Genomic DNA, 24,834 nt, shown 5'->3' with positions numbered 1-24,834 from the left:
GTCTGTTGTTTTTGGGTGGATTGTTGTGTAGATGTCTGTTAGCTCCACTTGATCAAATGTTGAGTTCAGGTCCCAAATATCTTTGTTAGTTTTCTGCCTCGAGGATCTAATACTGTCAGTGGGGTATTGAAATCTCCCACTATTATTGTATAGTTATCTAAGTTTCTTCATAGGTCTCTGAAAACTGGTTTTATGAATCCGGGTGCTCCAGTGTTGGGTGCTCCTGTGTTGGGTGCATGTATATTTAGGATAGTTAAGTCTTCTTGTTGACTCTTTACCATTTGTAATGTCCTTCTTTGCCTTTTTTCATCGTTGTTGGTTTAATGTCTATTTTGTCTGAAATTAAAATAGTAATCCCTGCTTTTTTTTGTTCTTTGTTTGCTTTGTAGGTTTTTCTCCATCCATTTACTTTGAGTCTGTGGGTGTCATTGTATGTGATGTATGTGAGATGGGACTCTTAAAGACAGCATACCACTGGGTCTTGCTTCTTTATCCAATTTGCCACTTGGATACCTTTTAATTTTGGCATTTAGCCCATTTACACTTAAGATTAATATTAATATGTGCAGATTTGATCCTGGCATCGTGTTGTTAGCTAGTTATTATGTATACTTGATCATGTGGTTGCTTTATAGTGTCAGTGGCCTATGTATTTAAGTGTGTTTTTGTGGTGGCCAGTAATGGTCTTTTGTTTCCATATTTAGCACTCCCTTAAGGACCTCTTGTAAGGCAGGCCTGATGGTAATGAATTCCCTTAGCATTTGCTTGTCTAAAAAAAGATCTTATTTCTCCTTTGTTTATGAAGCTTAGTTTGGCTGGATATGAAATTCTTGGCTGGAGTTTCTTTTCTTTAAGAATGCTGAATCTAGGCCCTTAATCTCTTTTGACTTGCAAGATTTCTGCTGAAAGGTCACTGTTAGCCTGATGGAGCATCTGATGACTATGGGGATGGTCCTCTTGTATAGTTCTTGCAGGGGTTTTCTGAATTTCTTGAATTTTAATGTTGGCCTTTCTAGTGAGGTTTGAAAAATTTTCATGGACAGTATTATGTTTTTCAGCTCTATCATTATTAGTTTGGTTCTTTCTTAAAATGGCCATTTCATCTTTCAGCTCCTGTATTGTTTTATTATAATCCTTAAATTCCTTGGATTCAGTTTCCACCTTCTCATGGATCTCAAATGATCTTAATTCCTATCCACATTCTGAATTCTATATCTGTCATTTTGGCCATTTCAGCCTGGTTAAGAATCCCTGCTGGGGAACTAGTGTTGTTTGGAGGAAAAAAGACACTCTGGCTTTGTGAGTTGCCAGCGTTCTTGTGCTGGTTCTTTCTCCTGTGTGTGAGCTAATGTTTCTTTAACTGTGGTGTAATTTGAGTATAGTCATTTGACCTCATTTCTGGACATTGTGAGAGTGCTGGAGCTTTGTGCTGGGTCTTTATTTGTAGCTGAATTCTTGTCCTTGGTTTCACAGAGGGATATATTAGCTAAGTATTTTTGGTGTCAAAATTTGGGCTGTGATCCAGTAGATGGTGCTTAAGTGTAATGGCCATTAGGTAGGCTCTTGCTCAGCCACATGACTCCTCTATTTCCTTGTGTTTGTGGCCATGCTCCCTCTTGGTGCTCTGAGGGTGTGGGCTCCTCTCCCACTTGAGTGCTGGCTGCAGAGCTTGGCTTAACACTCTTCGGCTTCACATGCAGCCTTCAGGTGAGCTCAGGCTTTGGGTTCCCTCCCCAGCTTGGGAGCAGCAGGGGCAGGGACCTTGGCAGTGGCAATTGCAGAGGGCATTTCACTTGTCTTTTGGGTCTCCACTCCAGAGAAATGCAGAACTACTATCATTTGGAGCATTCATCCTGGGGTGGAGTGGCTGCATTGTGGGCCCAAGCCGGAGCCCTGCCTGGTGATGAATGGGGAGGGGGAGAAGGGAGCTCATAGGGAAGACAGACTAGCCTCTTCTCCTTAGGTTGGCTGTGGCATGATGAAGGTATGAGTACAGCACTCAGGGTCTTTATTCCTTCTCCAATCCAAGGGCAGCAAGGGCAGTACCACTGCAGTGGCAGTCTCAGAGGCAGTCTCATTTCATTTGCCTCTGGGAGGCAAGTCTCCCAGAGGCAGTCTCATTTCATTTGCCTCTGGGAGGCAAGTCTCCCAGAGGCAGTCTCATTTCATTTGCCTCTGGGAGCTCCACCCCAGAGCAGCACAGAGCCACTGACAATAGGAATGTTCAGCCAGGAGGTAGGGCAGCTGTTCTGTGGGCCCAAGCCAGGGGCCCTGCTTGGTGAAGACCAGGGGGTTGGAGGCTCACAGAGATGAGAGACTTGGCTGTATTCTGTATGGCAACTGTGGCATGTTGGAGGTGCAAGTAAATTCCTCAGGCTCTTTATTCCTTCCCCAGTCTGAGGGCAGCAAGGACAGAGCTGCTGCAATGGCAGTGGGAGAGGGGCTCTCAGTTCTTTATTTTTGATGAAGTCCAAGTTATTTTTTTTCTTTTGTCAATTGTGTTTTTTGCTGTTGTATCTAATAATTCTTTGCCTAACCCAATGTCATGTTTTCCTGTGTTTCTAAAAGTTTTATAGTTTTACCTCTTTCATTTATGTCTCTGATTCGTTCTGTGTTATTTTGTGTATGGTGTAAGGTGAAGGTCTTCATTAATCTTTTTGCATATGGATATCCAATTGTACTATCATCATTTGTTGAAAAACTAACCTTTTCCTGTTGAATTGACTTGGAACCTTTTTTGAAAACCAATCGACCATAAATGCATGGGTTTATATCTGAACTCTCAATTGTGTTCCATTAGTTTACATTTCTATTCTTATGCCAGTCCCTACTGTCTTGACTATTGTGGCATTGTAATATGTATTTCAATTGAGAAGGGTGAATCCTCAAATTTTGTTCTTCTTTTTCAACATTGTTTTGGGTATTCTGGGTTCTTTCCATTTCCATGTAAATATTAGGATCATCTTGTCACTTTTTCTTTCTTCCTTTCTTCCTTTCTTTCTTTCTTTCTTTCATTCTTTCTTTCTTTTCTTAGACAGCATCTTGTCTCTTTCATTCTTTCTTTCTTTTCTTAGACAGTGTCTTCTTGTCTCTTTCTTTCTTTCTTTTCTTTTCTTTCTTTCTTTCTTTTCTTTCTTTCCTTCGACAGGGTCTTGCTCTGTTGCTCAGGCTGGAGTGCAGTGACACAATTGCAGCTCATTGCAACCTCAACCTCCCAGGCTCAAACGATCCTCCCACCTCAGTCTCCTGAGTACCTGGGACTACAGGTGTGCACCACTATGCCTGGCTATTTTAACAATATTTTTGTAGAGATGTGGTCTCCCTATTTTGCCCAGGCTGGTCTCAAACTCTTGGGCTTAAGCTATCCTCTTGCCTTGGTCTCCCAAAGTACTGGGATTATAGGCATGAACCATCATGCCCTGCCTCTGCTTTGATTTTGGTAGAGATTGCACTGAATCTATACATCAGTTTGGGGAGAACTGCCAACTAACAGTATTGGATTTTTCAATCCGTGAACTTGAAATACCTCTCCATTTATTCAGATCTTCTTTAATTTTCCTCAATAATGTTTTGTAGTTTTCAGTGTAAAAATCTTTTACTTTTTTTGTTAAATTTATTCCCAAGTATTTAATTTTTGGTACTGTTGTGAATTATTTTTTATAATATCACTTTATGATTTTTTGCAAGTATATAGACATACAAATTGTCTTTGTGCATATTGATTCGGTATCCTGTGACTTTGTTGAGTAGAATTATTAGTTTTAATATTGTGTGTGTGCATGTCCATGTGTATGTGTGCATGTGAGTGTGTGGGTATATTCCTTAGGGTTTTCTCATTCAGGGTTATGTCAAGGAGAGTTTGACTTATTTTTTTTCCCCAGCCTGGATACCTTTTACTTCTTTTCCTTGCCTAATTCCCCTGGCTAGCATCTCCAGTATAATGTTGAATAGGAATGACATGAGTAAACATCTTTGTTTTTTTTCTGGTCTTAGGGGAAATATTCAATCCTTCATCACTAAATGTGATGTTAGCTGTGCATTTTTCATTTTTCATAGATGTTCTTTATCAGGTTGAGGAAGTTTTACTAATTGGTTAAGTTTTTATGTTTGATCAGGAATGAGTGTTAGATTTTGTCAGATGGTTTATCTGCATCTATTGAAATGATCATGTGGTTTTTATCCTTTATTCTACACGATACATTATTAACTAATGTAACATAGGGTATTACCTTAATTTGGGGGTGTTAAACAAACTTTGCCTTCCTGGAATAAATCTCTCTCTGTCATGATATATAATCCTTTTTGAAATACTGGTGGATTTGATTTGCTAACATCTTGTTAAGGAATTTTGCATTTGTATTCATAAGGGAAGTTGAATTGTAGGCTTCTTTTCTTATACTGTATTTGTTTTGTTTGATGTCAGAGACCAGCCTCATAGAATTAGTTGGGGAGAGTTTTGTTGTCAGATGTGTATATGTTTATAGTTATATATCTTCCTGATGAATAGAACCTTTCATCATTATAAAATGTCCTTCTTTTTCTATAACTTTTTTATTATTATTATTATACTTTAAGTTTTAGGGTACATGTGCACAATGTGAAGGTTTGTTACATATGTATCCATGTGCCATGTTGGTGTGTTGCACCCATTAACTCGTCATTTAGCATTAGGTATATTTCTTAATGCTGTCCCTCCCCCCTCCCCCCAACCCACAACAGTCCCCGGAGTGTGATGTTCCCCTTCCTGTGTCCATGTGTTCTCATTGTTCAATTCCCACCTATGAGTGAGAATATGCGGTGTTTGGTTTTTTGTCCTTGCGATAGTTTACTGAGAATGATGTTTTCCAGTTTCATCCATGTCCCTACAAAGGACATGAACTCATCATTTTTTATGGCTGCATAGTATTCCATGGTGTATATGTGCCACATTTTCTTAATCCAGTCTATCGTTGTTGGACATTTGGGTTGGTTCCAAGTCTTTGCTATTGTGAATAGTGCCGCAATAAACATACGTGTGCATGTGTCTTTATAGCAGCATGATTTATAGTCCTTTGGATATATACCCAGTAATTGGATGGCTGGGTCAAATGGTATTTCTAGTTCTAGATCCCTGAGGAATCGGCACACTGACTTCCACAATGGTTGAACTAGTTTACAGTCCCACCAACAGTGTAAAAGTGTTCCTATTTCTCCACATCCTCTCCAGCACCTGTTGTTTTCTGACTTTTTAATGATCACCATTCTAACTGGTGTGAGATGGTATCTCATTGTGGTTTTGATTTGCATTTCTCTGATGACCAGTGATGATGAGCATTTTTTCATGTGTTTTTTGGCTGCATAAATGTTTCCTTTTGAGAAGTATCTGTTCATGTTCTTTGCCCACTTTTTGATGGGGTTGTTTGTTTTTTGCTTGTAAATTTGTTTGAGTTCATTGTAGATTCTGGATATTAGCCCTTTCCCAGATGAGTAGGTTGTGAAAATTTTCTCCCATTTTGTAGGTTTCCTGTTGACTCTGATGGTAGTTTCTTTTGCTGTGCAGAAGCTCTTTAGTTTAATTAGATCCCATTTGTCAATTTTGGCTTTTGTTGCCATTGCTTTTGATGTTTTAGACATGAAGTCCTTGCCCATGCCTATGTCCTGAATAGTATTGCCTAGGTTGTCTTCCAGGGTTTTTATGGTTTTAGGTCTAACATATAAGTCTTTAATCCATCTTGAATTAATTTTTGTATAAGGTGTAAGGAAGGGATCCAGTTTCAGCTTTCTACATATGGCTAGCCAGTTTTCCCAGCACCACTTATTAAATAGGGAATCCTTTCCCCATTGCTTGTTTTTGTCAGGTTTGTCAAAGATCAGATAGTTGTAGATACGTGGCATTATTTCTAAGGGCTCTGTTCTGTTCCATTGATCTATGTCTCTGTTGTGGTACCAGTACCATGCTGTTTTGGTTACTGTAGCCTTGTAGTATAGTTTGAAGTCAGGTAGCATGATGCCTCCAGCTTTGTTCTTTTGGCTTAGGATTGACTTGGTGATGCGGGCTCTTTTTTGGTTCCATAGGAACTTTAAAGTAGTTTTTTCCAATTCTGTGAAGAAAGTCATTGGTAGCTTGATGGGGATGGCATTGAATCTATAAATTACCTTGGGCAGTATGGCCATTTTCACGATATTGATTCTTCCTACCCATGAGCATGGAATGTTCTTCCATTTGTTTGTATCCTCTTTTATTTCATTGAGCAGTGGTTTGTAGTTCTCCTTGAAGAGGTCCTTCACATCCCTTGTAAGTTGGATTCCTAGGTATTTTATTCTCTTTGAAGCAATTGTGAATGGGAGTTCACTCATGATTTGGCTCCCTATTTGTCTGTTTTTGGTGTACAAGAATGCTTGTGATTTTTGTACATTGATTTTGTATCCTGAGACTTTGCTGAAGTTGCTTATCAGCTTGAGGAGATTTTGGGGTGAGACAATGGGTTTTCTAGATATACAATCATGTGATCTGCAAACAAGGAGAGTTTGACTTCCTCTTTTCCTAATTGAATACCCTTTATTTCCTTCTCCTGCCTGATTGCCCTGGCCAGAACTTCCAACACTATGTTGAATAGGAGTGGTGAGAGAGGGCATCCCTGTCTTGTGCCAGTTTTCAAATGGAATGATTCCAGTTTTTGCCCATTCAGTATGATATTGGCTGTGGGTTTGTCATAGATAGCTCTTATTATTTTGAGACACATCCCATCGATACCTAAATTATTGAGAGTTTTTAAAATGAAGGGTTGTTGAATTTTGTCAAAGGTCTTTTCTGCATCTATTGAGATAATCATGTGGTTTTTGTCTTTGGTTCTGTTTATCTACTGGATTACATTTATTGATTTGCATATGTTGAAGCAGCCTTGCATCCCAGGGATGAAGCCCACTTGATCATGGTGGATAAGCTTTTTGATGTGCTGCTGGATTCAGTTCACCAGTATTTTATTGAGGATTTTTGCATCAATGTTCATCAGGGATATTCGTCTAAAATTCTCTTTTTTGGTTATGTCTCTGCCAGGCTTTGTTATCCGGATGATGCTGGCCTCATAAAATGTGTTAGGGAGGATTCCCTCTTTTTCTATTGATTGGAATAGTTTCAGAAGGAATGGCACCAGTTCCTCCTTGTACCTCTGGTAGAATTCGGCTGTGAATCCATCAGGTCCTGGACTCTTCTTGGTTGGTAAGCTATTGATTATTGCCACAATTTGAGAGCCTGTTATTGGTCTATTCAGAGATTCAACTTCTTCCTGGTTTAGTCTTGGGAGGGTGTATGTGTCCAGGAATTTATCCATTTCTTCTAGATTTTCTAGTTTATTTGCATAGAGGTGTTTGTAGTATTCTCTGATGGTAGATTGTATTTCTGTGGGATCGGTGGTGATATCCCCTTTATCATTTTTTATTGCATCTATTTGATTCTTCTGTCTTTTCTTGTTTATTAGTCTTGCTAGAGGTCTATCAATTTTGTTGATCTTTTCAAAAAACCAGCCTCTGGATTCATTAATTTTTTGAAGGGTTTTTTGTGTCTCTATTTCCTTCAGTTCTGCTCTGATTTTAGTTATTTCTTGCCTTCTGCTAGCTTTTGAATGTGTTTGCTCTTGCTTTTCTAGTTCTTTTAATTGTGATATTAGGTTGTCAATTTTAGATCTTTCCTGCTTTCTCTTGTGGGCATTTAGTGCTATAAATTTCCCTCTACACACTGCTTTGAATGTGTCCCAGAGATTCTGGTGTGTTGTGTCTTTGTTCTCGTTGGTTTCAAAGAACATCTTTATTTCTGCCTTCATTTCGTTATGTACCCAGTAGTCATTCAGGAGCAGGTTGTTCAGTTTCCATGTAGTTGAGCAGTTTTGAGTGAGTTTCTTAATCCTGAGTTCTAGTTTGATTGCACTGTGGTCTGAGAGACAGTTGGTTATAATTTCTGTTCTTTTACATTTGCTGAGGAGAGCTTTACTTCCAACTATGTGGTCAATTTTGGAATAGGTGTGGTGTAGTGCTGAAAAAAATGTATATTCTGTTGATTTGGGGTGGAGAGTTCTGTAGATGTCTATTAGGTCCGCTTGGTGCAGAGCTGAGTTCAATTTCTGGGTATCCTTGTTAACTTTCTGTCTCGTTGATCTGTCTAATGTTGACAGTGGGGTGTTAAAATCTCCCATTATTATTGTGTGGGAGTCTAAGTCTCTTTGTAGGTCACTCAGGACTTGCTTTATGTATCTGGGTGCTCCTGTGTTGGGTGCATATATATTTAGGATAGTTAGCTCTTCTTGTTGAATTGATCCGTTTACCATTATGTAATGGCCTTCTTTGTCTCTTTTGATCTTTGTTGGTTTAAAGTCTATTTTATCAGAGAGTAGGATTGCAACCCCTGCCTTTTTTTGTTTTCCATTTGCTTGGTAGATCATCCTCCATCCCTTTATTTGAGTCTATGTGTGTCTACTGCACGTGAGATGGGTTTCCTGAATAAAGCACACTGATGGGTCTTGACTCCTTATTTGTCAGTCTGTGTCTTTTAATTGGAGCATTTAGCCCATTTACATTTAAAGTTAATATTGTTATGTGTGAATTTGATCCTGCCATTATGATGTTAGCTTGTTATTTTGCTTGTTAGTTGATGCAGTTTCTTCCTAGCCTCGATGGTCTTTACAATTTGGCATGTTTTTGCAGTGGCTGGTACCAGTTGTTCCTTTCCATGTTTAGTGCTTCCTTCAGGAGCTCTTTTAGGGCAGGCCTGGTGGTGACAAAATCACTCAGCATTTGCTTGTCTGTAAAGTATTTTATTTCTCCTTCACTTATGAAGCTTAGTTTGGCTGGATATGAAATTCTGGGTTGAAAATTCTTTTCTTTAAGAATGTTGAATATTGGTCCCCACTCTCTTCTGGCTTGTAGAGTTTCTGCCGAGAGATCAGCTGTTAGTCTGATGGGCTTCCCTTTGTGGGTAACTCGACCTTTCTCTCTGGCTGCCCTTAACATTTTTTCCTTCATTTTAACTTTGGTGAATCTGAAAATTATGTGTCTTGGAGTTGCTCTTCTCGAGGAGTATCTTTGTGGCGTTCTCTGTATTTCCTAAATCTGAATGTTGGCCTGCCTTGCTAGATTGGGGAAGTTCTCCTGGATAATATCTTGCAGAGTGTTTTCCAACTTGGTTCCATTCTCCCCGTCACTTTCAGGTACACCAATCAGACGTAGGTTTGGTCTTTTCACATAGTCCCATATTTCTTGGAGGCTTTGTTCATTTCTTTTTATTCTTTTTTCTCTAAACTTCCCTTCTCACTTCATTTCATTCATTTCATCTTCCATCACTGATACCCTTTCTTCCAGTTGATCACATCAGCTACTGACGCTTCTGCAGTCTTCACGTAGTTCTCGAAACTTGGCTTTCAGCTCCATCAGCTCTTTTAAGCACTTCTCTGCATTGGTTATTTTAGTTAAACATTCGTCTAATTTTTTTTCAAAGTTTTTAACTTCTTTGCCATTGGTTTGAATTTCCTCCTGTAGCTCGGAGTAGTTTGATCGTCTGAAGCCTTCTTCTCTCAACTCGTCAAAGTCATCCTCCTTCCAGCTTTGTTCCATTGCTGGTGAGGAGCTGCATTCCTTTGGAGGAGGAGAGGCACTCTGCTTTTTAGAGTTTCCAGTTTTTCTGCTCTGTTTTCTCCCCATCTTTGTAGTTTTTTCTACTTTTGTTCTTTGATGATGGTGATGTACAGATGGGTTTTTGGTGTGGGTGTCCTTTCTGTTTGTTAGTTTTCCTTCTAACAGACAGGACCCTCAGCTGCAGGTCTGTTGGAGTTTGCTAGAGGTCCACTCCAGACCCAGTTTGGCTGGGTGTCAGCAGCGGTGGCTGCAGAACAGTGGATTTTCGTGAGCTGCAAATGCTGCTGCCTGATCGTTCCTCTGGAAGTTTTGTCTCAGAGGAGTACCCGGCCGAGTGAGGTGCCAGTCTGTCCCTACTGGGGGGTGCCTCCCAGTTAGGCTGCTCGGGGGTCAGGGTCCCCCTTTAGGAGTCAATCTGCCTGTTCTGAGATCTCCAGCTGTGTGCTGGGAGAACCACTACTCTCTTCAAAGCTGTCAGACAGGGACATTTAAGTCTGCAGAGATTACTGCTGACTGTTTGTTTGTCTGTGCCCTGCCCCCAGAGGTGGAGCCTACAAAGGCAGGCAGGCCTCCTTGAGCTGTGGTGGGCTCCACCCGGTTCCAGCTTCCTGGCTGCTTTGTTTACCTAAGCAAGCCTGGGCAATGGCGGGTGCCCCTCCCCCAGCCTCGCTGCCTTGCAGTTTGAACTCAGACTGCTGTGCTAGCAATCAGCGAGACTCCATGGGCGTAGGACCCTCCGAGCCAGGTGTGGGGCACAATCTCCTGGTGTGCCGTTTTCCAATCCCGTTGGAAAAGCACAGTGTTAGGGTGGGAGTGACCCGATTTTCCAGGTGCTGTCTGGTCACCCCTTTCTTTGACTAGCAAAGGGAACTCCCTGACCCTTTGTGCTTCCCGTGTGAGGCAATGCCTCGCCCTGCTTCGGCTCGCACACGGTGCGCTGCACCAACTGTCCTGCACCCACTGTTTGGCACTCCCTAGTGTGATGAACCCAGTACCTCAGACGGAAATGCAGAAATCACCCGTCTTCTGCGTCGCTCATGCTGGGGGCTGTAGACCGGAGCTGTTCCTATTCGGCCATCTTGGCTCCACCCTCCAACATGTTTTTCTTAAATTCTGTTTTATCTGATATTAGATATTAGTCCAACCACTCCAGCTCTTTTATGGTTGCTCTTTCTTTTATATAATTTTTTCATTCTTTTATTCTTTTAACCTTTTTATGTCTTCACATTTAAAGTGTGTTTTTCCATTATTGTAGATGGCATATCCTTGGAGTGTGTTTTTCATCCAGTCTCACAATGTTTATGTTTTGATTGGACTGTTTAACCCATTTATACTTATAGATGTACATCTGCCTTTATTCATTTATTTCATTAATGTTTCTTGACTTCTTTGTTCCTCTGTTTCTCCTTTATTACCTTCTTTTATGTTATGTAGCTAATTTCTTGCATACCATTTAAATCCTTTTTTGATGTTTTTACTGTAATTTCTAGAGCTTTTTTATTGAATGCTCTGGGGATTGCAATATGTATGTCAACTTGAAATAACCTACTTTAGATTAATAATAATTTAATTTCAGCAACACAGGGAAGTTTTCTCCACCTATCCTTTGTGCTATTAATGCAGTATATTTTACATCTTAATATGTTATAAGCCCAACAACACAGTTTTAAAAATACTGTTTTATGTAGTTTTCCTTTAAAAGAAAGTAAGAAAAGTATGTATTTTCTCTTTTATGTTTACTTACATAATTACCTTTACTAATCCTCTTTATTTCTTCCTATGGATTCAAGTTACCATCTGATGTCATTTCCTGTTAGCTCAAGGACTTTAGTATTTTTTGTAGGGTAGGTCTGTTAGCAATGAATTCTCTGTCTTTGTGTATTGTGGAATTTCTTTATTTCACATTGATTTTTGAAGGATAATTTTGCTGGATATAGAATTCTTACCTGAAAATTTTGGGTATTTTTCTTTCAGCATTTTGCTATTCCATTGCCTTCTGGCCTCCCCCACAGGGTGTGGCCTCTGATGTTTTTACTCATTTTTTTGGTTGTTGTTGTTATTATGCTAGCTTCCAGGGGGTCACTGCTGGGCCACATTTTAGTGGTCATCCAGTGATTGTTCATATGTTATGCTTAAACACCTTCTGCCAGTGAGGGTTCCACAATTTGCTGAAAGTATCCATGTGTGGGCTGGGGCATACATTCCAGATTCACGCAGTTTAGAAATCTACCTTCGCTATTACTTGCTACTGTATAACACCTCACATTTAGGCAAAGACTAGTAGGTAAGTGAGGCACTGTTCAGTTTCTCCCGAGCATGTGCACAGACTTGGAGACCCCTAGGGATATGTAGGACCTTATTTAAAGCCCAGTATAGCTGTCTCATACAGTAGATTACTCTGTTAAATTTTAGGCTGGTCTCATTTGCTTCAACTAGTATTGCAACTTTTGTCAGCTGTGATGTTGGTCATTCCCAGTTGATTGGTTCTTCTTTGTGGAGGAGTCAAGTGTCTTGTGCCTCTAGCCAGCCATCTTGAAAGACTCTACCAATTCCCTTTTTGTAACAAATATTTTGTACCAATTTCTTTATTAACCAGAAGTGAAATTCATAGATAGCATAACCTACCTATACACATATTTAAAATATGAGCACAATGTCCTAACTAGAATTTAAAGGAAAAATTAAATGCGAGTGATTTATAATAATGTATTTAAATATGTAAATGCTGAAACATGACTACCTGAAGTAGCCAAATATTTACACCTATACATTGATCGCCATGAATGTGACAGCTACAAATATAATACCACAAAGTGTAATTATCATTGGTGACATGATTTTCTAAAACAATAATTTTGGATAAGTTTCTGAACAAAAGAAAATATACTGTTCTCTCAATTTACTTGGTAGTGTTATTCCTAGAAAATTCAGTATATAGTAAATTCATGCAAAAATACCATGTTTATGTGTAACAAAAGGAGGTAGGTTCTGGCTCTGGTAATTATAAACAGGTTTTTCATTTGTAGGCATGTCAAGGTTAATATTAAAAAGTTTAGGCAGGATTCTCCATTGCCTGGGACTGTCCTGAACATTTCAGGATGCCTAATATCTCTGATGCCACTAAATGTCAATAATTCCCCTCCAATCATTGTGATAACCAATCTGCCCCATACACATTTCCAACACACTCCCTAGACATGGCAAGATGCCTGTTGATGGTGGCAAGATGCCTGTTGAAAACCACTACTTTAGGATAAAGTATATGCATATCCTCAACTCTAATAGATAAAAAATGTCAAACTCATTTTCAACATGGTTGTATCAATTTTTGTCTCACTAAATGGAAATGCTTTTATATCTTATTGTTAAGTATGTTTGTTATGTTTTCGTACCCCTTAACAGGCTAAGGAAGTTCCATTCTATGCCTAATTTACTGAGAGACTTTTTAAATATTGTGAATGGATACATTATCTATTTTTTTCTGAACATACTGAAGTGAGTGTGTTTTGCCTCTATCACCTATTAATTTGTTGAATTCTATAATATATTTTCTAAAATTTAAGCAACCTTGAACATGATAATTCATGTCTTTACTTTTTTTCTTGGATTTGCTCTGCTAATATATTTTGTGTTCTTGACAAGCATGTTTGTGAGTGAGATTGGTCTGTAAGTGTGTTGTCTTGGTTTGATTTTGATATAAAGATTATACTTGCCTTAAACATGAGTATGGGAGTGTTTTCTCTTTATTTGTTCTCAGGAAGAGCTTGTATAATATGGAAGTACAGTTGACCCTTGAACAATGTGGAGGTTAGGGCTTCTGACTCTTGCACAGTCGAAAATCCATGTGTAATTTTTTATTCCCCGAAACTTAACTACTAATAGCCTACTATTGACCAGAAGCTTCACTGATAACATAAACAGTCAATTAACACATACTTTTTATGTTATACATATTATATACTGTATTCTTATGTGAAGATGAGTAGGCTGAGAAGGAGGAGGACTAGGAGGGGTTGACCTCACTGTCTCAGGAGTGGCAGAGGTGGAAGGGGTGGAGGAGGTGGAACGGGAGGCAGGAGAGGCAGGAACACTCGTAACTACAGAAGAACATAATAATTTCTGTCTGTATTTTTTGCTTTATCATTTCTCTAAAAATGTTCCTATATGGTACCAATTATTCCACCATTTGCTTTAGTTTCAGTGCCCATATCATAGAAAAGTCAATATTGTAAAAGAAGTAAAAAAGCAGTCTTGAATAATCAGAACCCTTCTTCCATATTGTCTAGTGTCAATTTCTTTTATTATTATTATTATTATTATTATTATTATACTTTAAGTTTTAGAGTACATGTGCACAGCGTGCAGGTTTGTGACATATGTATACATGTGCCATGTTGGTGTGCTGCACCCATTAACTCATCATTTAGCATTAGGTATATCTCCTAATGCTGTCCCTCCCCCCTCCCCCCAACCCACAACAGTCCCTGGAGTGTGATGTTCCCCTTCCTGTGTCCATGTGTTCTCATTGTTCAATTCCCACCTATGAGTGAGAACATGTGATGTTTGGTTTTCTGTCCTTGCAATAGTTTGCTGAGAATGATAGTTTCCAGCTTCATCCATGTCCCTACAAAGGACATGAACTCATCGTTTTTTATGGCTGCATAGTATTCCATGGTGTATATGTGCCACATTTTCTTAATCCAGTCTATCATTGTTGGACATTTGGGTTGGTTCCAAGTCTTTGCTATTGTGAATAGTGCCGCAATAAACATACTTGTGCATGTGTCTTTATAGCTGGCACTGCTTCATCTATGTCTTCTTCCTCATAATCTGGCACTGGTTCAGAAGCACTCATCTCCATCAAGTCGTCATTTTAAAATTTTAAAATTCCTGTGGCATGGTATCTATTAGCTCTTGGACTTTTCCAATATTCCTATCTTGAAACCCTTCACCCTTCCACCTGCTTTTGCCATATGTGCAATCTACTTCATAATTAACTTAATTGGCTCTGTCATAAGTCTATGAAGTCATGTACAACATCTGGACACAGTTTTCTCCAACAGAAATTTATTGTTTGGGGCTTTATGGCTTTCATGCCTTTTTCTATAACAATAATGGCATCTTTTTTTTTTTTTTGAAAAGGATTTTATTTTGAAGAATGTACAGGTTGAGTATTCCTTATCTGAAATGCTTGGGACCAGAAGCATTTCAGATTTTTTTTTTTTTTGGAATATTTGCATTACATGCTTACCAGTTGAGCATCTTTAATCCCCAAATCCAAATTCCAAAATTCTCCAGTGAGTATTTCCTTTGAGCTCATGTCAGTGCTCAAAATGTTTCAGATTTTGGATTTTTGAATACTCAACTTGTATTAGCTTAGGTAAAAAAATGCTTAAGAAACACTGAGCCTATCATTGTTGGACATTTGGGCTGGTTCCACGTCCTTGCTATTGTAAATAGTGCCACAATAAACATATGTGTGCATGTGTCTTTATAGCAGCATGATTTATAATCCTTTGCGTATATACCCAGTAATGGGATGGCTAGGTCAAATGGTATTTCTAGTTCTAGATCCCTGAGGAATCGCCACACTGACTTCCACAATGGTTGAACTAGTTTACAGTCCCACCAACAGTGTAAAAGTGTTCCTATTTCTCCACATCCTCTCCATCACCTGTTGTTTCCTGACTTTTTAATGATGACCATTCTAACTGGCGTGAGATGGTATCTCATTGTGGTTTTGATTTGCATTTCTCTGATGGCCAGTGATGATGAGCATTTTTTCATGTGTACTATGCAGCCATAAAAAATGATGAGTTCATGTCCTTTGTAGGGACATGGATGAAGCCGGAAACCATCATTCTCAGCAAACTATCACAAGGACAAAAAAACCAAACACCGCATGTTCTCACTCATAGGTGGGAATTGAACAATGAGAACACATGGACACAGGAAGGGGAACATCACACACCGGGGACTGTTGTGGGGTGGGGTAGGGGGGAGGGATAGCATTAGGAGATATACCTAACACTAAATGACGAGTTAATGGGTGCAGCACACCAACATGGCACATGTATACATATGTAACAAACCTGCACATTATGCACATGTACCCTAAAAGTATAATAATAATAAAATTTAAAAAAAAGAAACACTGAGCCTATTTCAATGAGTTCATATACGTAGAATAAATGTATTCCTGAGTATAGTCACTGTCAGGAATTATGGAAACTACAGAAAACATAAGAGGCGCCAAAAGATTGGGGAATTGACAAACATATTTTGAAGAGTAAATTCTGAGAAGTTGGACAACAACCCTTGAAAGTATTAGATAATGTCAGCATTTAGGGGACAGTGTATTGGGCAACTGACTGAGGTTCCTAAGAATGAGTCATGTCAAAATAGCCTCATTTTTTTCTTTTGATACAAATGGGGGAATTCTTTAATGGTGGAATCCTTCCAGACTTTCATGATGTTCTCTTTATTGGGGTTCTCTTTCATAGCATTGACAATTCTTTCTATAGAGTACTGGGTGTAATGAGCCTTAAAGGCCCTTATGACCCTCTGATCTAGGGACTGAATTAGAGACATTGTATTTGGAGGCAAGTAGACCCCTTAAACGCCTTTGGTGTTGAACTCATGGGGGTTCTGGGTGTCCAGGGACATTGTCCAATATCAAAAGAACTTTAAAAGTCAGTATCTTACTGATAAGGTACTTTCTGACTGCAAGGACAAAGCATCAATGGCACCAATCCAGAAAAAGGTTTCTTGTTGTCCCGGCTTTGTTTTACAATCAAAATACTGACAACTGGTGTTTATCTTCTCTCTTCAAAGCTCAGAGATTAGCAGCTTTGTAGATAAGGAAAATCCTGATCATAAACCTGACTGCATTTGCACAAAGCAGTAGAGTTAGCCCATCCATTCCTGCCTTAAATCTTGATATTCACTTCTCTTCCTTACTAATAAATGTCCTTCGTGGTATTTTTTTTCCAGTATAGGGCACATTTATTTACATTAAATCCTTGTTCATATAGATAGCCTTTCTCTTCGGTGATTTTCTTAATGGTATCTCAGAAATCATCTGCTGCCTCTTAGTCAGTAGAAGCTGCTTCTCTTAACATTTTTAATGCCAAACCTCTTTCTGAAATTGTCAAACCATCCTTTGCTGGCATTAAATTTTCCAGCTTTAGATCCTTCACCTTTTCGTTTGCCTTATCTTGTCATATGATCACTTCAATTTTCCTCAAATCATATTAGAATCTATAGGTATGCCTTTCTTATAGAAATCCTGTACCCATATAAAAACTGCACTTTCAATATGAGATAAAAAGGTATTTCACAAAAGGTACAAGGTTTTTGTGCCTGCTGGCATAGCTGCAGCCACAGCTTCATGAATTTTCTTTATTTACAATGGTCCTTAACTGGGTTTACTTATCTTGAAATGGTGGACAACCACAGTTGCAGACCTCAATCTACAGTACATACCAAGTAATTAAACATTTTCTTGTAATGTCATGACTTTTCTCTGCTTCTTGGACGCACTTCCAACATCACTAGTAGCACTCTGTATGGATCCCATGATGTTTTAAGATTTATGGCATTGCACTAAATACAATGAAAAATATGTGAGAATCATAAGAGATCACTTCTTACTGTGATATGCAATTTACTGCAGACATGAACTGCTCTTGTGGAGATAATTAGCATCACACAGCTTTTTAAGTGGATACTCATAATACTTGAGCCCACCCAGAATGGCAACAAGAGGTGTCTATGAAATTATTATAGTAGTATAACTACAGTAAATTTTATGCAGTTGTGATTTAATACTGCATCTTTATATTTGTTTACATTTATCTTGACCATGAATGGCATCATGTACAGTCTGTGTGTGTAAATTTTTTTTTTTTTTTTTGAGATGGACTCTCACTCTGTCACCCAGGCTGGAGTGCAGTGGCACAATCTCGGCTCACTGCAAGCTCCGCCTCCCAGGTTCACGCCATTCTCCTGCCTCAGCCTCTCCGAGTAGCTGGGACTACAGGTGCCCGCCACCACGCCCGGCTAATTTTTTGTATTTTTAGTAGAGACGGGGTTTCACCGTGGTCTTGATCTCCTGACCTCCTGATCCGCCCACCTCGGCCTCCCAAAGTGCTGGGATTACAAGTGTGAGCCACCGTGCCTGGCCAGAAATGTTCTTTAATATCTGTTAAGTCCATTTGGTCTAAGGACCAGTTTACCAGTTTAAATCCAATGTTTCTGTGTTGATTTTCTGTCTAGATGATCTGTCTAATGTTGAGAGTGGGCTGTTAAAGTTCCCCATTATTATTGTGTTGGAGTCTTTCTCTCCCTTTATATCTAGTAATATTTGCTTTACAAATCTGTGTGCTCCAGGATTGAGTGCATATATGTACTCTAAACATACAAAAAATTTTGTTTATTTTCATGGAGCACACAGATTCATAAAGCATATATATGTGTGCGTATATATATATATATAATTTATATCCTCTTGCTTGATTAATTTACCATTATGTAATGACCTTGTCTTTTTACTGTTTTTCACCTAAAGTCTGTTTTATCTAAGTATAGCTACTCCTGTTTACTTTCAGTTTCCATTTGCATGTAATGTCTTCATTATCCCCCTTTGTCTATATGCATCCTTGCAGGTAAAGTGCCCTTCTTGGAGGCAGCATACAGTTGGACCATGTTTTTAAAATCCATTCAGCCAGTCTATATGTTTAAATGGAGAATTTAGTCCATTTGCATTCAAGGTTATCACTGATATGTGAGGTTTTGTTCTTATATTGTTGTTTTCTGGTTGTTTTGTATATTTTTTATTCATTTTGTTTTCTCTTATTGTTTGTTATTTTGGTATGGTGATTTTCTGTAGTGGTATCATTTGAGTCCGTTCTCTTCCTCATTTGTGTGTAGGGTTTACTAGTGAGTTTTATACTTTTGTTTGTTTTCATGATGGTAAATACTGTCATTTTGCTTTCAGGTTTAAGACTCGAGCATTTCTTGTAGGACTCATCTAGTGGTGAAAATTCTCTCAGCATTTGCTTCTCTGAAAAAGACTACATTTATGAGGGAAATCATAAATTTCCCTTCATTTATGAGGGAAAACGTTGCTAGGGATAATATCCTTGGCTGGCAGTTTTTTTTTTTCTTTCAGGACATTGAATACATCATCTCATTCTTTCCTGTCCTGTAAGACTTCTGCTGAGAAATCTGCTGTTAGTCTGATGAGAGTTCTTTTATTGGTGGCTAGACATTTTTCTCTTGCTATTTTTAGAATCCTGTTTTATCTTTGACTTTAGAGAGACTGACTATAATGTGGTGGGGAGAAAACCTTTATGCATTGTATTTCTGGGGATGTTTGAGCCCCATATAGACATATGGATGTCTAAGTCTCTTGCTAGACTTGGGAATTTTTCACCTATTATTTCATTAAATAGGATTCCATCATTTTGTTCTCTCTTCAGCCTTGAGAACACTGATAATTCAAAGATTTGATCACTCTATGGTGTCCCAAATGTCATGAAGGTTTTGCTCATTCTTTTTAATTCTTTTTTATTTATTTTTGTTTCTGACTGAATTATTTCAAAAGACCTGTTTTCAAGTTCTGAAATTCTTTCTTCTGCTTGACCTAATCTATTATTGTAACTTTCAAATGTATTTTATATTTTATTCAATGAATTCTTCAGTTTCAGAATTTTTGTTGGGTTCTTTTTAAAAAAAAAATCTATTTGGAAAATTTCTAATTCATATCTTGAATTGTTTTTCTGATTTATTTTTGTTTTTCAGATTTCTCATTTATCTTGCTAAGCTTCTTTAAAATTTGTATTTTCAATTTGTTATCTGGGATTTTGTGAATATCTTTTTGATTGGGATCTGTTGCTGGAAAGTCATTGTGAATTTTTTCTTTTCCTCTTTTTATTTGTATAAATGTATGGGGTACAAGTGTAGTTTTGTTACATGGATATATTGCCTAGTAATGAAGTCTGGGATTTTAGGGTAACCATCACCTGAATAATGTGCATTGTACTCATTAAATAATTTATCATCCCTCACTCCCCTCCTACCCTTCCAAGTCTCTGATATTTATCATTCCTCACTCTATGTCCATGTGTGCACATTACTTAGTTCCCACTTATAAGTGAGAACATATGGCATTTTCTTTTCTGTTTCTATGTTGTTTCACTTAAAATAATGGCATTCAGTTACATCCATGTTGCTGCAAAAGACAATTTTATTATTTTTTATAGCTGAAGAGTATTCCATTTTGCATATGTACTACATTTTCTTTAGTCATCCATTAACAGACATTCAGGTTAATTCCATACCTTTGCCTTTGTGAATAGTGCTTGATATGGTTTGGCTGTGTCCCCACTCAAATCTCATCTTGAATTCCTACATGTTGTGGGAGGGTGGGAGGGACCTGGTGGGAGGTAATTGCGTCATGGGGGTGAGTCTTTCCCATGCTGTTCTCATGATAGTGAATAAGTCTCACAAGAGCTGATGGTTTTATTTATTTTATTTTTTTGATGGTCTTTCTTCTTTTCTTTTTTTTCATTATACTTTAAGTTCTAGGGTACATGTGCACAACGTGCAGGTTTGTTACATATGTATACATGTGCCATGTTGGTGTGCTGCACCCATTAACTTATCATTTACATTAGGTATATCTCCTAATACTATCCCTTCCCCCTCCCCCAACCCCATGACAGGCCCCGGTGTGTGATGTTCCCCACCCTGTGTCCAAGTGTTCTCACTGTTCAGTTCCCACCTATGAGTGAGAACATGTGGTGTTTGGCTTTCTGTCCTTGCAATAGTTTGCTCAGAATGATGGTTTCCAGCTTCATCCGGGTCCCTATAAAGGACATGAACTCATCCTTTTTTATGGCTGCATAGTATTCCATGGTGTATATGTGCCACATTTTCTTAATTCAGTCTATCATTGATGGACATTTGGGTTGGTTCCAAGTCTCTGCTATTGTGAATAGTTCCACAATAAACATACATGTGCATGTGTCTTTATAGCAGCATGATTTATAATCCTTTGGGTATATACCCAGTAATGGGATGGCTGGGTCAAATGGTATTTCTAGTTCTAGATCCTTGAGGAATCAGCACACTGTCTTCCACAATGGTTGAACTAGTTTACATTCCCACCAACAGTGTAAAAGTGTTTCTATTTCTCCACATCCTCTCCAGCACCTGTTGTTTCCTGACTTTTTAATGATCACCATTGTAACTGGTGTGAGATGGTATCTCATTATGGTTTTGATTTGCATTTCTCTGATGACCAGTGATGATGAGCATTTTTTCACGTGTCTGTTGGCTGCATAGATGTCTTCTTTTGAGAAGTGTCTATTCATATCCTTTGCCCAATTTTTGATGGGGTTGTTTGATTTTTTCTTGTAAATTTGTTTAAGTTCTTTGTAGATTCTGGATATTAGCCCTTTGTCAGATGGGTAGATTGCAAAAATTTTCTCCCATTCTGTAGGTTTCCTATTCACTCTGATAGTAGTTTCTTTTGCTGTGCAGAAGTTCTTCAGTTTAATTAGATCCATTTGTCAGTTTTGGCTTTTGTTGCCATTGCTTTTGGTGTTTTAGTCATGAAGTTCTTGCCCATGCCTATGTCCTGAATGGTATTGCCTAGGTTTTCTTCTAGGGTTTTTATGGTTTCAGGTCTAACATTTAAGTCTTTAATCCATCTTGAATTAATTTTTGTATAAAGTGTAAAGGAAGGGATCCAGTTTCAGCTTTCTATATATGGCTAGCCAGTTTTCCCAGCACCATTTATTAAATAGGGAATCCTTGCCCCATTTCTTGTATTTGTCAGGTTTGTCAAAGATCAGATGGTTGTAGATGTGTGGTATTATTTCTGAGGGCTCTGTTCTGTTCCCTTGGTCTATATCTCTGTTTTGGTACCAGTACTATGCTGTTTTGGTTACTGTAGCCTTGTAGTATAGTTTGAAGTCAGGTAGCATGATGCCTCCAGCTTTGTTCTTTTTGCTTAGCATTGTATTGGCAATACGGGCTCTATTTTGGTTCCATATGGACTTTAAAGTAGTTTTTTCCATTTCTGTGAAGAAAGTCATTGGTAGCTTGATGGGGATGGCATTGAATCTATAAATTACCTTGGGCAGTATGGCCATTTTCACGATATTGATTCTTCCTATCCATGAGCATGGAATGTTCTTCCATTTGTTTGTGTCCTCTTTTATTTCATTTATAGTTTATAGTTCTCCTTCAAGAGGTCCTTCACATTCCTTGTAAGTTGGATTCCTAGGTATTTTATTCTCTTTGAAGCAATTGTGAATGGAAGTTCACTCATGATTTGGCTCTCTGTTTGTCTGTAATTGGTGTATAGGAATGCTTGTGATTTTTGTACATTGATTTTGTATCCTGAGACTTTGCTGAAGTTGCTTATCAGCTTAAGGAGATTTTGGGCTGAGACGATGGGGTTTTCTAAATATACAATCATCTGCAAACAGGGACAATTTGACTTCCTCTTTTCCTAATCAAATACCTTTTATTTCTTTCTCTTGCCTGATTGCCCTGGCCAGAACTTCCAACACTATGTTGAATAGGAGTGGTGAGAGAGGGCATCCCTGTCTTGTGCCAGTTTTCAAAGGGAATGTTTCCAGTTTTTGCCCATTCAGTGTGATATTGGCTGTGGGTTGTCATAAATAGCTCTTACTATTTTGAGATACGTTCCATCACTACCTAGTTTATTGTGAGTCTTTAGCATGAAGGGCTGCTGAATTTTGTTGAAGGCCTTTTCTGCATCTATTGAGATAATCATGTGGTTTTTGTCTTTGGTTCTGTTTATATGCTGGATTACATGTATTGATTTGCATATGTTGAACCAGCCTTGCATCCCAGGGATGAAGCCCACTTGATCATGGTGGATAAGCTTTCTGATGTTCTGATAGATTTGGTTTGCTAGTATTTTATTGAGGATTTTTGCATCAATGTTAATTAGGGATATTGGTCTAGAATTCTCTTTTTTTGTTGCGTCTCTGCCAGGCTTTGGTATCAGGATGGTGCTGGCCTCATAAAATGTGTTAGGGAGGATTCCCTCTTTTTCTATTGATTGGAATAGTTTCAGAAGGAACGGTACCAGAAGAGCCGATGGTTTTATAAAGAGTAGCTTCCCTGCACAAGCCCGCTTCTCTTGTCTGCTGCCAGGTGAGATGTGCCTTTCACCTTCTGCTATCGTTGTGAGGCCTCCCCAGCCACGTGGAACTGTAAGTCCATTAAACCTATTTCTTTTGTAAATTGTTGAGTCTCAGGTATGTCTTTATCAGCAGTGTGAAAACAGACTAATATAGTGCTGCAATAAACATACAAGTACGTGTATACTTTTTATATAATGGCTTGTTTACTTTTGGGTAGATACCTATTAGTGGGATTGCTGGATCAAACGGTAGCTCTATTTTTACTTATTTGAGAAATCTCCATACTATTTTCCATAGAGGTTATATGAATTTACATTCCCATCAGCAGTGTATAAGCATTCCCTTTTAGCATCCTCACCAACATCTGTTGGTTTTTTTTTTTTACTTTTTAGTAATAGCCATTCTGACTGGCGTAAGATGATATCTCATTGTGGTTTTAATTTTCATTTCTCCAGTGATCAGTGATGCTGAGCATTTTTTCATATGTCTATTGGTCATTTGTATGTCTTCTTTTGAAAAATGTCTATTTACGTTCTTCACCCACTTTTTAATGGAGCTATTTGTTTTCTTTGTTGTTGTTGAGTTGTTCATGTTCCTTGTGAATTTGAGTGCTGGCTGCTGAGAACTAGGTTCATGTTGGATGCATAGTTTGCAAATATTTTTCCCCCATTCTCCAGGTTGTCTGTGCACCTGGTTGATTAATTATTTTGCTGTATAAGAGCTTTTTAATGAAGTCCCATTTTTCTATTTTTGTTTTTGTTGCTTGCGATTTTGAGGTCTTAGTTGTGAATTCTTTGCCTAGACCAATATCCAGCAGTTTCCCTAGGTTTTCTGCTAGTATTTGTATAGTTTCTGGTTTTACATTGAAGTATTTACTCCATCTTAAGTTGATTTTTTTATGTGGTGAGAGATAGGAGTCCAGTTTCATTCTTCTGCATGTGGCAATCCAATTTTCCCAAGACCATTTATTGAAAATGATGTCCTATAAAGATGGGAGCAATAGACAGACACTGGGGACTGCTAGAGGTGGGAGAGAAAGAGGGGGCTAAAGGCTGAGAAACTACCTATTGGGGACATGTTCACTACCAGAGTGACAGATTTAGTCATACCCCAAACTTCAGCATTATGTAATATACCTTTGTAACAAACCTGCACGTGTAACCTCTAATTCTAAAACAAAAGTTGAAAAAGAAAAAAAAAGGGCATCTTTTTCCCATTGTGTGTTTTTGCCACCTTTGTCAAAGACCAGTTAGTTGTAGATATGTGGTTTTATTTCTGGATTCTCTATTCTGTTCCATTGATTTGTGTGCCTATTTTTATACCAGTACCATGCTGTTTGGTTCCTACAGCTTTGTAGTATAATTTGAAGTCAGGTAATGAGATACCTCCATCTTTGTTCTTTTTGCTTAGGATTCCTTTGGCTATTCAGGCTCTTTTTTGTTTACATATGAATTTTTAAATTTTTTTCTAATTCTGTGAAAAATGATGTGGGTATCTTGATAGGGATTGCAATTAATCTGTAGGTTGCTTTGAGCAGCATGGTCATTTTAACAATATTGATTCTTTTGACTCATGAGTATGGGATGTTTTTCCATTTGTGTCATCTACAATTTCTTTCACCAGTGTTTTGTAGTTTTCCTTGTAGAGATTCTTGGTTAAATATATTCCTTAATATTTTATTTTTTGTAGCTATTGTAAATGGGATTTCCTTCTTAATTTGTTTCTCAGCTGGATAATTATTGGCATATAGAAATGCTACTAATTTATGTATATTGATTTTGTTTCCTGAAAGTTTACTGAAATCAAATCTACAAGTTTTTTGGAGAAAGTCTTTAGGGTTTTCTAGGGTGAAGTTTTTCTGGGGCTGCGATGTGAAGTGTGCCAGTTTTAGGGCCCCAGTGGTGGCAGCAGTGGGCTGAGTTTGCCTGTCCTTGAACCCCAGAGCCACGTATTCTGGCTCTGGTGTTAACAGGTGAAGGCAGGCCAATTCTTGGGCCTCCGGGTGGCTTGTTCAGATGTCAGCAGTGACAATGTTTGGCCAGGC

General features: G+C 38.4%; 1 protein-coding gene across 4 annotated transcripts in view; it reads left to right on the top strand.

Moving 5' to 3' along the window:
• The window catches only part of TMLHE (trimethyllysine hydroxylase, epsilon), a 95,110-nt gene that overhangs the window by 6,675 nt on the left and 63,601 nt on the right, over positions 1-24,834 (top strand). For 2 of the 4 annotated variants that reach the window (XM_063634656.1, XM_063634658.1), the window contains exon 2: positions 7,037-7,198. The exons of the other annotated variants lie outside the window; for them this stretch is intronic. The gene's annotated coding sequence lies outside the window, so the exon portion shown is untranslated. The remainder of the gene's footprint in view (positions 1-7,036; positions 7,199-24,834) is intronic. 4 annotated transcript variants of the gene reach the window in all.

The sequence above is a fragment of the Symphalangus syndactylus genome, chromosome X, assembly GCF_028878055.3.
Source record: "Symphalangus syndactylus isolate Jambi chromosome X, NHGRI_mSymSyn1-v2.1_pri, whole genome shotgun sequence".
Taxonomy (NCBI): Eukaryota; Metazoa; Chordata; class Mammalia; order Primates; family Hylobatidae; genus Symphalangus; species Symphalangus syndactylus.
The sequence above is the reverse complement of the archived record's forward strand: the minus strand, read 5'-3'. Positions and strand labels throughout refer to the sequence as shown.